At 34.4% G+C, this 4,505-nt stretch overlaps 1 protein-coding gene across 4 annotated transcripts in view; it reads right to left on the bottom strand.

Moving 5' to 3' along the window:
• Window positions 1-4,505, bottom strand: part of LOC106873936 (neuroepithelial cell-transforming gene 1 protein) — a 93,970-nt gene that overhangs the window by 57,539 nt on the left and 31,926 nt on the right. The window lies entirely within an intron of this gene.

The following is a 4,505-nucleotide window of genomic DNA, read 5'->3' on the forward strand; positions in this document are numbered from 1 at the left end:
TATATATATATATATATATATATATATATATATATCCAGTATATGTAACTGAGGCAGCATTAAATTAAAACAGCCTTCTGTGCACCATACTTAATACATATACACTATTTGTTGGTTAATTACTGCAATATTTGTCCTGGGATAATATTTCTTATGGATGTGTTGTGTTAAAAACACAATAAATATTGGAGGAAGATAAAAATTTAGCCTAGCAGCAGCCAGCTGGAATACCAAATGCATTTTGGCCCTTTTGGACCTTCTCAAGGATATTTATTCACAGTGAACCGCATGTTCGTACAAGAATTCATCATCCCTGATATAGGAAACAGTGAAGAAAACATTTGTTGGAGTTATGAATAGCTATCTAGCTAAATAAAAAGCGGTATATGCAATTAAGGCAGTCTTAAACTTGAATAGCCATCTATGTGTCATACTTAATATACAGTTGTTGGCCAGTTACTGCAGTATTTGTCCTATGACATGTTTTACAAATATGTTGTGTTAAAAACAATAAACGTGTTTTTAAGAAGCAGCTCCAATGCAAATGAAGTTATAAATAATAGTCCATAATATTCTGAATATAATGAATAAACTACTCTTTGGGTGGAAGAAAGGTATTTTACTTGATATTATTTATAGCTTTATTTATATTTTTCTCAATGTTTCAAATGATCCAAAACATATCTCTTAATGACAAAATGCTTCCAATCATTACAATTTTCTCAGTCAATCACATTTGTACCTAAGTTCCTTAGCTTGTGTTTTATGTATCTTTTCTTTCAGGTTTACTTAGTGGACGTTACATCATTAGAGCTGCTTCTAATTCAAAATTGAATTGTTTCATCTGGTTTGAGGTGCTCAGTGTTTTGTAACATTTGACATTTACTTTAAAGCATAAACGAAACACATACACTAAGTCTTTGACATTGGTAATGTTTATATTATAAGAGTAGCTTCTGATTCAAAATTTAATGTTATTGATATATCATATAAGTAATGGGAAATCTTCTGACATCATTGAATAAATACAGCAAATGTTTAACGAGAAATGAATTTGACTATATAAGCAACTTCAGATATAAAGCCAAAAATTTCTATAGGCTCTGCAAGTAAAACACACAGGTTAAACAATTTTGGGGACATCTTACTAAAGCCTTTCGTAAAGCACATACAGAGTTTTATTTGAGATTATCTTAAATTTATTTAATTACTTACCAAATAAATGAGTCATAATACAATTGCTGTTTCCTTTGTCATTAATTGACATACCAATATTCCCCATGATTACAGAATCAATGCAATAAAATATTGGCTGGATACATACCAAGTTGAAGTATCAGACTGCATTTAGAAAACTATCATTGATGGGAACCAAAGTTGCTTCCACATATGCCATCTTGTTAATAAGAGAAGCGAATTTACAGAGAATCTACTCAAATATTTGGAAACACATTCTAAACCTATTTAAAGCAAAAATTGAAAAAATAGCTAAATACCTAAATGACTGTTTAACTCTGTATCACAAAGATCTAAATAAACTTATGAAAGTTAAGTATCTTATAAATAATGATTGAATTTAGAATGTCCACCTTTTGTAGACATTTTAATCATGAGTTAATGAGGAAGAATAGAAACAGATATCTATTACAAATTTATAGATCCAAAATAGTACTTTCTTTTCACATCCTACCATCCTAAACATATGGAAGCAAACATTCCGTTTAACTTAGCAAAAGGGACATGCAAAACTGTATCAAACAAAAAACTTGATCAATTGGAAGACATGAAGAATTGAAAAGTTTATTAAAATTTATTAATTCAAAGAGCATTTCTACTTAATCTTATTAGAACAAAATATTTAGATCTCATTATCTGAGAAAAGCAAAAAGCAAAACCCAGATAAATGTTTTGCCATATGTATCTATATTTAACCCAAGAAATAATGAAATATTTCACTACATTCAAAACAATTTACTTATTCTACTTGAAGGCCAAAAAGAAATGCAAAAAATTTCTGGAAAATCAACAGGTTATTGAAAGAAAAAGACAATTAAGATATTGAAAAAAATACTAACTTGGGAAAAGGTTCTCTAACAAGTTCCCAACTCCATGGGTACTAAATGTAGTAGACCAAACTGTTGCTCATGTCTACATTTAACTGAAAGCTAGGAGTTAAAATATAAGGATGAACAAGTCTTTAAAATGGAAGGAAATTCCTTTGCAACTCCTAAAATTTGATTCATGTCATAAAGTGTTGTGCATGTTTGGAAAACTATATTGGTCAGACTTGAGAATCATGGTACATAAAATACAGATATATGGTGGGTGAGAATCAAGAAAATTCCCTTAAGTAGACATATACAAGAAGTCAAAAATTATCCGTCCTTTCACAATAATATTTTTATTATTGTCACACTGCCTTCTGTGCATGTGTGGTTTTAGTTGGTACTATTGTGGTCATATGATCGAAGTTTAAGCCTGATCTTGCCATTTTTCTTTCTGGCTTTAAGCATGGCTGCTCCACTAGCAATGTGCACCAAAGAGGAACAATGAGTAGTGATCCAATTTCTTTGGTCGGAAGGTGTGTCAGGTGCTGAAATTCATCAGAGGCTTTTAGCACAATATGGGGACAGTGCACTACTGTGTAGAAGTGTGTATGAGTGGATCAAGAAACTTAAAAGGGGCTGGACAAACGTGACACATGAAGAGGGAGCAAGTCACCCATAAACCTCCACCACTGGAAGATTCAGCTAGCTCAAGAGATGGTAATGGTGAACCAGTGAGTTATCGATGAGGTAGCTCATTCTCTGCAGATTAGTCATGGTTCTGCTTATCAAATCATCCACAACATGTTCAACTTTCATAAAGTCTGTGCAAAATGGGTGCCAAGAGAGCTTACTGCAGAGCACAAGTACAAACCTCTTGAGGTCTGCTGATGTTTACTCAATCACTACAACAATGAAGGTAAGGGATTTTTGAGCAGAATAGTCACAGGAAATGAAACATGGGTCCATGATTATGAGGCAGAATCCAAAACAGAGTATGGAGTGGAAACATCCTGGCTCGCCAGTGATGAAAAAATTCATGACTCAGTCTTCCACAGGAAAGGTGATGCTAACCCTTTTTTGGGACTCAAAAGGACCTATACTGGAAAACTACCCGGAAAAGGGGTGTATGATCAATAGTGAAAGATACAATGCTTTGCTGGTCAACAAACTGAAGCCAGCAATTCACACCAAATGTGAAGCATATTGTCAAAGAAAGTTTTGTTGTTGCACGACAATGCATGCCCACACACAGCTGCCCAGACTGTTGAAACCATTAACCAATTGGGTTTGGAGGTGCTGGAACACCCTGCCTACAGCCAGATGTTGTCCCTTCTGACTATCATATCTTTAGACCACTCAAAGATGGTTTACGAGGTCGTTGATTTCCTCTGGATGAAGATGTGAAGGAAGTGATGCATAAATTGTTGCATGACCAACCAAAAACCTTCTTCTTGGAGGGAATATGCAAGCTTGTGGACAGCTGGAACAAGTGCATTGAAAAGGAAGGAGACTATATAGAAAAATGGCGTACTTGTTTATCCCCTGCTTTTGTGTAAATACATTGAAAAAACAAGAGAGTGTATAGTTTTTGACTCTCCCTCGTAGTGGTAGTAACACATGCTGGAATGGAACTATCCAATATAAAATATTTCCATTTTACAAATGCTAAGACTCCACCATGGAACAGCAATGAATAGATAAAGACAATTTATTATGAAATATTAACCCCATTTGAACAGTTGGCAAATAATTTCTATAAATTACAAGATAGAGATTACTAACAAACAATAATGGACGTTTGGGATATACATACACGTACAGATGAGCACATGTTCACATACTGATTGAATATCTTTTATCTTTTATCTTTTACTTGTTTTAACCATTAGACTGTGGTCATGCTGGGGCACTTAAATTTTTAGTCAAATGAATGAGCCAACCCCAGTACTTCTTTTTAAGCCTGGTACTTATCCTAATCAGTCTCCTTTTCTAAACCAGTAGGCTACAGGGATGCAAACACACCAACACTGGTTGTTAAGTGTGTAGGGAGGGACAAACACAGACACAAAGATACACACACACACACACAGATATATATATATATATATATATATATATGTATATAAAGTGAAGTATATTGCCACTTAAATGTGGCTGACCCCTAGGGGTGGATGTTACTGTTGCTTTTAGCCCCAGGAGGACATCTCCTCCAGCTGGCTTATCGACACACTTCTGTGTCCTGTTTGTTTTGCCAAGGGAAGTTATCCCTCTCATTGTGATCTGTAGCACGAACGGACTCGAGTTTCAGGGTTATTTCCCTTCGTCAGCGTCCGATAGCCACCGATCTGCGATGAGAAAGATAATTCTTGGCAAACTTATGTATCTTTTTCCAGTGAAATTATTCACTGATATCGAAAAAGTGAAAACAAGCAATGTTAATTCTCTAAACGAGGTATT

The sequence above is a fragment of the Octopus bimaculoides genome, chromosome 2, assembly GCF_001194135.2.
Source record: "Octopus bimaculoides isolate UCB-OBI-ISO-001 chromosome 2, ASM119413v2, whole genome shotgun sequence".
NCBI lineage: Eukaryota > Metazoa > Mollusca > Cephalopoda > Octopoda > Octopodidae > Octopus > Octopus bimaculoides.